The sequence below is a fragment of the Pipra filicauda genome, unplaced genomic scaffold (genome assembly GCF_003945595.2).
Source record: "Pipra filicauda isolate LSUMZ 115617 unplaced genomic scaffold, ASM394559v2 scaffold86_size2582843_pilon, whole genome shotgun sequence".
NCBI classification, from domain to species: Eukaryota; Metazoa; Chordata; class Aves; order Passeriformes; family Pipridae; genus Pipra; species Pipra filicauda.
In genome coordinates this window covers 2,217,110-2,228,475 of record NW_024105053.1, presented here as the reverse complement: position 1 = coordinate 2,228,475, position 11,366 = coordinate 2,217,110, and positions in this window count along the sequence as shown.

Here is an 11,366-nt window from a genome sequence, read left to right as displayed (position 1 = left end):
TCAAAATATGCAAACGAAATATTGCCCAGCAAGGCTTCTGTTCCACTCTGTGGTGTCCAGCTTTGCCCCTCCAGCTCCAAGGCCCCCCAGCTGAGGAAGGAGAGGCCCAGGCAGCACCTTGCAGCTCCAACGAAGCTCCTGAGTTATTTGGCCGAGGCACCTTAGGAGGAGACAGCAAGTGCATGCCACTGGGTGTCACACCAGGCCCTCTGCCACCCTGCCTGAGTGCTGGCGATGGGAAATTCGGGGTTCTCTTCTAGGCCAGAGTCTTCGGGGGCACCCAGGTCATCCAGGCTTCACAGCCTGTCACCAGGTGAAAATGTATTCATCCAAATAAACCAGTATAACTTATCAGAACAGGCACAATGATCGCCCTTTTGACAGCCTCTGTGTCAATGCTGACAACAGAAGAGCATGCACATGCAGTGGCTCTGTGTTATAACGAGCTCATCTGCGTTAATGCCTGCAAATGGACTTGTTTATGTATTCTATCCCTTTTCCATGGTGCTACACCTACACCGTTACTTTTGCCGTATTCTTCCTTCACTAAAAGGATAAATGTCTATGAAGTTAGGGCAGCTGTTCAGCATAGAAATCCTACAACATCAAACTAACATAAATAGTAGATATTTGGTCAAGTTCAAACTAATTTTTATATACTCTTTAATATGCAGAGTCCTAAAACTCTGTGCAGCATTTTATAATACAGTAATACAAGAAAGTTTTGTCAATACTAATGGCTTGTAAAACGATATTAAAAAGTCAAATTTATTTCCCTTTTATTTGTTTATGTTATTAATGGCCTTGCTAATGTAACAATGCTAGTTGTTCTTATTAGTAGATCTGCTCAGATAGTTGTTTTCAATCTAGGAGTTGCCTGCCATACCCATTCTTCTTTTCTGATACACAGCAGCACATAAACAATGTTGATGCCTCCTGCATTTAAAAATATATAAAGGTTTGGTTGAAACCACTGGAGATCTAATTTTTAGTTGAAGAACTGTAGCTATAATAGCTTATAATTCAAATAAAAATATTGCTAAGATTACCACTGTAGCAGAGTACAACACAAGAATTAAAAATTTCCTTTCCAGCACCTTCTACCTATCCAGACAATGTTGCTGACTTGCTTGTTTTTCACTAATCTGTGGTTTGTTCTGCCCATTTACTTTTTTTCCCATGGCATTTGCCATTGTGTTTATTTTTTTCCTGTGGCTTCATCCATCTAATTTTACTGTGAGGTTAGATGGAAGCTTTTAAATGAACAGTTCCTATTTTGTCCGAGTAGCTTTATATTTGAATATAAAATTAGACTGATTAAGCTATAACTCTTCAGGTTCCCCTTTTCCTCTCTCAGAGATGGGTGTGCTGTTTCCCAGCACTACCTCTAGGATTTCCGAGAGTTATGTTACAAAAACATACAATTTAGTTGTAAATCTGAAAATTACCTTGTTTACAGTGCATTTTATTTACATGCGGAAGAATATGTTAAGCAAACATCCAAAAGCTTTCTGTTAGTATCTCCATTCAACCTCTATTTGTGTGGCTAAAAATTCCCTATGCTTTTCTCCTTTTCCAGAATCTCCTCAATGACACTGGAGAATCCTTCATTTATTAAGATAATCTGATAAGTCTTCTGGACATAACATTCAGCTGAGTTTGGGAAAGTTACTGAAGAGTATACGTTCTCTTCCAAGGCGGAGATCATCTGTCCAAACTGAGTGTTATGAGCTCTCCTTTTCACAGGGGGAGCTGTGAAGCAGCAAACAGAGAAAAATGAATACTAAACGAATAGTAGAAAAGCATGAATCATACATTCCCCTTCTTTAATAAAAGAAACACCTCTTTGTCTGAAGAAATGCAGGAACGAATGAACTGCAGATGTGAAACCAAAAATTCAGAAGATGTGTTTATGTGCAGCAATGAGTAGATAACTATTTTCCAAAAGCAAGTGATTCAGATAATAAATGAAGGCCAAAAGGGACCATTAGGTTACCTAGCGCAGGGCAATCCACCTAGCAGCCTGTGACCCACACCCAGCTTGTTGGACAGTTCTGACTGGCTCCTCAAGTGGTTTTGAAGGCTGCTTAGTGCACTCACAGCACACCCAGATCTCCCACATCAGAACCAAATTATTCACCCAGGCAGCTGCAGAATTCAAACAGCTGCAATGTGGCATTTACTGGTCTATTCTGTTAAAAAAATTATTACGAAATCAACTGCTCATTCCTGTAATGTTATCAATCATTTGCAAGAAATCTCTTTATCAGACAACTCAACATGTGTCCATTGCACAATGACTTGTTCTGTGCATGAAAAGGCTTTACTGTCATGCCTGGAGCAAGCCAGATGTGTGCTGTTATGCAAGAGGAAAACATTTCTGTAGAGCCCCTTTGGTAGGTATACCCAGGGAAAAAATATCAGTACCTGTTTATAAAGTCCTATAGGAAAATAAACATGGGTTATGCTTCTGACAGAGAGCTGTTCTGTTAATCCTCCTTATTTCTTTACTATCTCCAGAGGGAAGGGAAGATATAAGAAGTTAAAGAAAGTCAAAACGATAGTGGTAGCTGCAAAATTAAATGCTTGAAAACTGTAATGTGTCGAATTGTGGATTGAAGTAAAAAATCCTTAAACCTTGCTCTTGTGACACAAAGGTGTCAGCCTGTTCCTCTGTTATCTTTCTATTTTCAGAGGAAATGCCCAGCTAGGACAGGAGGGGTGTTTATATCTATTCAGTATTATCTGCTGACCTATAAGCTCCATGCCAAATCTTATCTACTGTTGACAAGCATCATATTTTTGTGACTCCAGAGAGATCAGCTGACTACTGAAATCAGGGAGATCACTGTCTGGTGAACACTGCAAGAGTGGGTGGTTGCATTCTGGAGTTCTTATCTAAATATTTTCTTTTATATGATTTTAAATATCTGGAAGAAGAAGCAAGTCCAAAAACTTACTATATATCAGTTTCATAAACCATAGTTATTTGGATTCTGCAGAATTATAAGAAGCATGCCTAAGGGTATTGTATAGTGGCTTAGAGCTTAAATAACAGTAGACATTAAGTACTTTGCTATTTTTTCTCTTTTTATCCCAGAATAAAGAATCACAGATATAAATATAGAATGGGTTGTGTGGAAGATTTCTTTAAAGATCATTTCCCAGTATAAATTCAGCAGCCTTGGCTAGGTCAGTACTTGTCTAGGAAACCTCTTAAGGAAAGCCTCTGTAAAAAGCCTCTGTGTTTATTGATAAAATACATATATAGCATGTAATTTTTGTATTGCAACAAGTGTGGGTAGTGCCTCCCCAAATCTTCGTTCGCGAAGCCTAGCCATGATTTGTATTGGTATGCATTGTGCATCATGAGTGGAAATAACATACACAGACATTCTTAATAAAGATTTTGTATATGTAGTTATTACCTCTTCACAGGTGACTCAGATTTTTCACCAAATCCAAATCTTTAACCTGATTTGCAAAATTATTTTTGTTTTGTTGTTTTTTTTTTTTTTTTTTTTTTTTTTTTTTGATAAGCAACAGTGAACACAGCACATCAGTACATGAAATGTGGTGGCTTTTCTAGCTTCCTTTCATAATCCATGAAATTCTACAGAGTCTGTAAGGGATTAAAGGTAAACTGTAAGAAAAGGTTTTGACCTAGCCCATGATAAGTGCTGCAGTTCCATGTGTAAAACATGCAGAAACATTAACAGATAATTTGTGTTTACTTCTCCTTCAGGGCACATAAGCTTCCTAAAAAACTGCAGACCTAGGGACCATTCTATTGCTGTGAGAAATTATGTATGACCAATGGGTGCATAAAATGTTCACTGCAGGTAAAAGTCTATTTCGGAACCTGGAGACAATCCGTGAAACATTCCACATTCAATTAAAATAACATTAAGAACAATAAAAAGTTGGAATGTGGGGCAACCTAGAAATAATTCTTGCCATTAGTCAGGGAAATATTGCTTTTCCCTTCAAGAACTTTTTTCTTTCTGGCACAGCCTTCCATCCATCAAGTGCATCTTCCATCTGCACCAGACAATGCATGCTCTGTGTCACACTGGCTGGGACTGTGCTGATTGTAACAGCAACGTAGGAACTCCCTTTGCAGACACGCAGGTGGAACAGCTACCAAAGCACATGTGCTACTGAAAGACCACCCAGCTTCTCGCTGTTCTGTCATTTAGGTTCTTAAGGCCGGCCTCATGCATGATCCACACTGAAAGCCTCAAACAGTGCCTGAGCTGCTGACTGCATAATGATTTGCCTGAACAATGGGAGTCTGAAGTCCTACATTTGGCTTCTGTCCCTACACAGGACAACTGAAATGCCTCACAGTCCTTTAATTATGTATTTTGTAACTTACCTAGGCATACGTCTGTGTTAAAGAATTAATAAGAGTTTTGTAATTAACTTAAAACATTTACAGGCAAGACATCATGAAGTCTTTGCAAAAAGGGGAATACAATTAAAAAGCACTTATTGTTAATTATTACTGCAGTGCAGTCATGGGATCGTTTATGCATTTAGTTTTCTGGTCTGTCTCTCCTTCTGAATGCCTGTTAGCTGTGTTGAAGAGAATGTTTAGAAACTTTATTGCCATGATTTTTAAAGCACTACAGATTTTTTTCACTTCAGTCATATTTTATTTCCTCTTCTTGAGCTCTTACAGGAAATCTGGCAAGGATCGTGATGCAGGATCAGCACAAAAATCCCTACTTTGTTTTTCCTCTTTTTTCATTTTTTGCTGACAAAAAAAAAGGTCAGAAAATTTCAGCTTGCAATTTGATGGGCTGGATAAAATGCTGATGGTCAAAGGCAGGTGTGGGAGCTGCTCAGCTGTTCCATGAGATGCAGACTGGGCTCTAAGGTGGAAACTGCCACCTTCTTATATACAATCCTATGACTGTTATATGCCTGATATATAAATAATAACTAGTAAATAATGCAAGGCATACATGAATAATATTTTGAACATGTCTTCCTACCAAGAGACAGCCATTAAAAATTGAAAATAGAGGTCAGCTGGAGATGAGGACTTACCAAGGTAAAATGCCAATCCTGAACTCACCTCTCCTGTAGTTCTACAAGAGTCCTTACAAATGAGCATCCATGCAAACCTCTATTGACTGGAAAGCTGTTCAGGTATGTGTGATGCCTATTTCTTGACAGGGCCAGGACCTAGTCACCTTTCAAGTTCCACAAGTTGAGCTAATGAAATGGGATGAAGAACATCAAAAGTGGGTGTTGCTGTTATTGCCTGTAATCAGACAACATGATATGAAGCCTGTTCAGTGTGAGTCCTCAGTTAAGCCAAGAGGTCCATCCAAACACATGTGAACATAAGAAATAATGGTAACTTCATAAAAACAACCAATAGTGGCTGCTTGAATTTTGCAGGACAGATTTTTTCCATGTCTTTGCTATTTGCCGTGAGGTGAAGTAGTGTGGCTTGTGCCAGTGTCCTCAGACAACATGTCATCATATCTTCTCTACTCTCACTTCTCTTTCTTTCAAACACTGAATTACTTTCTCTGTGTTGCATTCTGCACCCTTTATTCTGAAATGCTATTGCAGTTCTACTACTCTGATTTTGCCTTTTCCTTCAACCAGCCAAAAACTAGGAGACCAAAACTGTAGGGAGAACAGAAAGACTGCCAGTGTCAAGGTAGGGCTAACACGTTTGTCAGATACAATGGTCTCTGATCTTTGCTGGCCCCTTATCAGTGTAATACAGAAGTAGTATTTTGTATTCAAAGTTTTACTTTGCCTTGTTACCTTCAACAGCTGCATCTGTGGAAAATAAAATATAGGACTATACTATCCAAAGATTGAGAACTTCTGTTATATATATTTCCTCCAAAATACAGGAAAATAATCATATGTTAGTTAATAATTATAATTTTCAGCAGAATGCAAACTTTTCATGAGAATAGGAAATACTTGGCTATCTGAAGCTAGTAATAGTTTTTCTTCTTTTTTTCACCAGTTAATATGAATTTATGACAGCTACATTGTATACTCCTACCTGGAGTACTATATCCAGGTTTGGAGTACTCAACACAGGAAAGACATAGACCTGTTAGAGCAGGTCCAGAGGAGGCCACAAAGATGATCAGAGGGCTAGAGCACCTCCCCTATGAAAACAGGCTGACAGAGTTGGGGTTGTTCAGCCTGGAGAAGACTCCAGGGAGACCTCATTGCAGCCTTCCAGTACCTAAAGGGTATAAAAAGAAGGGAGAGGGACTTTTTATATGGGCTAAGAGTGACAGAACAAGGGGCAATGGTTTTAAACTGAAAGAGGGCAGGTTTAAATTAGGTGTTGGGAAGAAATTCTTCACTGTGAGGGTGGTAAGGCACTGGAACAGGTTGTCCAGAGAAGCTGCGGATGCGCTATCCCTGGAAGTATTCAAGATCAGGTTGGATGGGGCTCTGAGCAACCTTGCCTAGTGAGTGGTGTCCCTGCCCATGGCAGAGGGGTTTGATCTAGATAATCTTTAAGGTCCCTTCCAATTCAAACCCTTCTATGATTCTGTGATTATATACTCCAGTGTTAAAGCATTTAGCACTTCCAGAAGGTGTGCAGTCACCCATGTTACTACAGGCACAGCCATTGCATTCTGAGTGTGGGTTGCAGACACCAAGTACCTGTACACCAACAACAGGTTAAACACTTGACAAAGTACTGTCTGCTGAAGACGCAACTTATAAGCTGGTATAGCTTTCTTAATAGAGATCAAATCTAGGCAGGGGCCAAATGCCAGTTGTTATTGCTGACTAATAATGGCCCAGACAACAACAGCAAAGTTATTACTGTAAGATAGCTGCTGTAAATCCTCCTGACACACCAAATCTGTTTTCTGATCTAAATCAGGGAAAAGAAAAAATCTGACTCATCCAGACTTCAGTCAGTCAGTCTGTTCAGGGTTTAATTGTTGCAAGCATGTGACATGTATCAGCACAGCACTCCCTCTGCTTTTATATTTAATAAACAGTTTAGTTCTTCCAACAGTCCTCAGAAGGTTAGTATTGCTTTATAATATTTGTATAGCTACCACTTCAGGTATTTATGTGTGGAGTTGTTTATAGTACTCAGAGCTCCCTTTCTGTGAAAAAGGTTTTAATTCATGGTGGGAGTAGATGGCTCTCAATCTCACCTTCCTGTGTGCTACAGCAGCAAAGTATATTTTCATAAGTGAAAACCATCACTTGGACTGATCTACTTTTTTATTTCCTCTGCAAATTGTTTCAGCAGTTCACATACAATTGGCTACTTAGAGGGCTGAAATGGCAGCTGCTTTTGAATTTCCAGAATGGATAGAACAGTAAAAAGTGGTTGACTTAGTCAGTTAGTTCTTCATTACTGGTGGCACATTCACATTTTCTTGCCCTAGGAAGGGACAATAATATTTTCCATCACATTCAGCATTCCAGGACTATACTATTTGAAAAGAAGTATCATCAGCAATCAAAGCTGAAGCCACAAGTGTTTTAGTTTATCAGACTTAACTCCATGTAAGACAATCGCCATCTTGCACTCAGCTATCTGAATCTGGCCCTAAACACTCCTAACATCTCTTACAGACCATAATGTTTGCAGCTACTCCTGTATTATTCAGGAAAACAGAGCTACAAAAAAGAAATTTAACCAAGAATACATAATCCATTTTTTAATCACAGTTCAATAGTTCTCGAAAAATAACTGTTTTGTGTACAAATCCCTCCTATTCATTAGCTGGACCCAGTTTTCACTTCGGTTTTAATATATTTCACAACAGATAAACAAAGAACAGATTTGAACTTCCTGTAATGTTCACTGTATATTGTCCCCAAATCCCACATACTGGGCTGTCTTAGCTTCCATTCTGTGGCTAAAGTTCAGCGCAGTGAACTACGCCTAGATGACCTGTTATAAATCATTAATAAGAACTTGCTGGTACAGACATTTCTGGTGAAAAGCATTTAAATTTGGTCACCTAGAATGAACTATGTGGATTTAGCTGATGAATCATTTTCCTCCACATCTCCTAAGGAGAGTTATTTTATGTATTGCTGGTGATACTTCTGAAGTTTTGATTACTATTACACACTCTTGAAGACTTGATCTGTTAATGTAAAGAGAACTGTCTGAATGGAGAATAATCAAGAGTTTTGTTTAACTTTCTCTGTATTCATTGGTCCAGAGCTGTAATCACTTTATACATTTACTCATTCATTTGTACTGGAGCCCCTGACGCTGCCTGCTGAATTGCTGGTGCAACTGCATCATTCCTTACAAGGGTTGCTGATTATTTTGCGGGATATGAGATCCATACGGGAGGTCTGTACAGATATCCTGCTTTGGGCACTGCATGAGTACATTAGCTTCTTTTCGGTTTACTATCCCAAACACCAAGAGCCTCAGCAGAGTCACACCAAACAAAAGGAATTTTCAGTTTTCTTCTCTAGATCACAGGACTGCCAAGGCACTGATGGAGATACAAAAATACAGGTGTTGTACAGCTGTGATCTTCTTAACCACCTCTTGGGCACCATTAGGAAATTTGTGCTTGCTTCAGATGATAAGAGGACCACTGGTTTTAGGCCCACTGAGGTGACATGGAGAATTTGTGGGTTGACAGAATTATTGCAGGATAAATGCAGAAAGTAAACACAGCCAGTAGGGAACTCAGAATACATGTAGGTATTCAGCAACCAGGGTCCGTTTGCATTTGTAATGATTATGACTGAGGACGCATAAAAAAAAAAATTCCCTTCCTAATTACAGTGTGCTACAGATAAGTTCAAGTAGAGAAAGATATTTACTTAATATAATGGAATTTCCAAGCAGAAAACCCAAATATTTTTCTACTAGATCAGAGCTCCTTTAGGTCTTATTTTGTTTATAAGTAGACAATTGCATGTAACAGCTATTCCTTTGTTCACTGAAACAGTCTTTAGGACTTTATCAGAGGATGTCAGCTTTTGTTTCTTCCTTTGAATTCTGAGAAGTGTGCATTTAGTTATCTTATGCTGCTCTGGCTCTCAGATGCGAGGAGCATAGATTTACTTTACTTTAATATATCTTCTCACCCTTCACTTAAGTGACCATTTTTTTTACAGCATTTATGCAAGAGTTTAAGGCCTCATAAACAAATGGCAATTTCTTTACATAAGCATTAAGTAACTCTAACAGCCTGCTGTTGTTGCGATATTTTCCACTCTAAAGTATGAGTAACTACACTGAGTTGACACAGTTGTCTGAGAGGACATGAGAAGAACTAGTAGAGACTTACGATCTGCAAGTGGACTTTGAATTCCCTGTTTGTGACACCTTTCAGTCACAAGAGAAAAACAGACTCTGAAGTCCTAAGGCCTCAGGACAAAATTCATGCTGGATCTATGTTCTTCCCCTGTCCTCTCATTATTTGTACACATTACAAATCACTACAGCAGATTTTAACAGAATGTAATTTCTGACAGCCACAATTCCTTATCCATTTGAGTTGTGGCATCGTGTTGGGTTTTTTTTTGGGTTTCTGGGTTTTTTTAAGAAATGTGTACATTACTAAACAAGATAACAGAATTAGCAAATTATATTTCTGTCTCTGATACTTCAAAAAGTTTGAAACATGTCAAAAAAGGGAGAAATGATATTCATTAAGAAGGGAAGGGGGCTTTTATTTCTACCAGGACTATTATTCTCCTCCCCAAAAGAAAGTGAGTAGGAACAGGATGATAATTATAAAAATTATTGCTTAAAACTGAGGGCTTGTCCAAATTAGAGTTCATAACTCCCTCCTGCTGTGAGATTGGAACAAACTCAACAACTAAGAACATACTTGCAGTGGAAAGCAAAATAAGGATCAAAGACAATTGTTTCTTTAGAAGCTGTGGACAAAGGGCTACAGAGGCCTATCAACAGAAGGGGGATTAATATAAGAAATTATATGGTCAGATTCTTAGACTATTAATAGCTTTATCTTCCATTCCTAAAAAATGTGGAAGTGGATTTTTTTTTTCTACTGAGAAACAGTAATGCTTCAAACTGAACTTTAAACATATTTAATGTTTATACATTTCTAAACCAAATTATCTAGATCTATCTTAATCCACACCCATGATTATAATATTCCCTGCCCCTTGCTTCAAGTCAGATAAGGTGAGTGTTATAAAGCAAAATGCTTATAGCTTATCGCTAGGAATTTAGTTGAAGTCAGCTTAAAATTATGAAGGTTATAATAAATATAATGTAATATAACACTAAATGATACTACCTATAGTATTTATTGTCACAGTGTTAATTGCTAACAACAGTTGCTTCTCATCATTGGTAAGGCAGGGTCTGCAGGGGTCTCTGCATACTCTAATGGAGGAAATAATAATTTTTCATTAGCGACCACTGTACATTTCCATCCTTAGTGTGCTTTCCACAACAATGTAGCTGTTTTATACATTAACTTCTTCAGCTGGCCTGTTTGTTCTTCAGTACTTGTGGGCTTTATGTCTCAGCAGCACTCAGTGGTATAACATGTTTATTGGTTCAGCACTTGCTAATCAAACCTTGCCCGCATCCTCTCTACAAAGCAGAAAAGAAGTGGGGATGGAATATTGCTCTTCATTTGAGAGTATCTCCACCTGTGTTGCAATAATTGGCAAGAAGCCAACTGTCAGTCACTACTGAGCTCACTACTGAGCTATTATTATTAGCCCTAATAAAAGATTTTTTAGCCCTATTAATAGAATAAATTTTATTATTCCTATTAGTGAGCCCTGCTTAATTTCTATTTGGCTGCTTCCATGCTCATGGAGGAATTGATGGACATGGTGCATACCACATACTTGCTTCCAAACAACCTTACAGGACTTTATTAGAACTGAGAATTCAACACCCAATCCTGAAGCAGGAGGTCAGCAAATTGTCTATCATTTGGAATAGTAAAGGACATCACAGATATGAGGGCTTGGTCCCAACCAGCAAAGAATACAAGATTTGTTTCCCTAACAATATAAGGAAGATAAACACATTCTACCTTATAAAAAAACTTCAGGCCCAGTAAGATGTCTGTTTGTTTTCTGCATTGTATCTTCCAAGACTATTGAATGAAAGTTCAGATTTTCCTCATTCTTTCCACTGACTTCTACAGCATAAAACCCCAAGGTCAGCAGTTCTTTTTCTCACACCCAGCCAGAAGCACAAAGCTTATCTGTGCAGAAGACAGTGTCAGGCCATAGAACTAAGCAATATCAGTCTCACCACTATGAACTCTTGAGGGCACACCCAGTTTTTAAACATTTATTTCCCCATAAACACACGTAACGTTTACATTGAAGGAAATCAAACCCAAGCAAACTGCTATCGAAGTAAACCACCT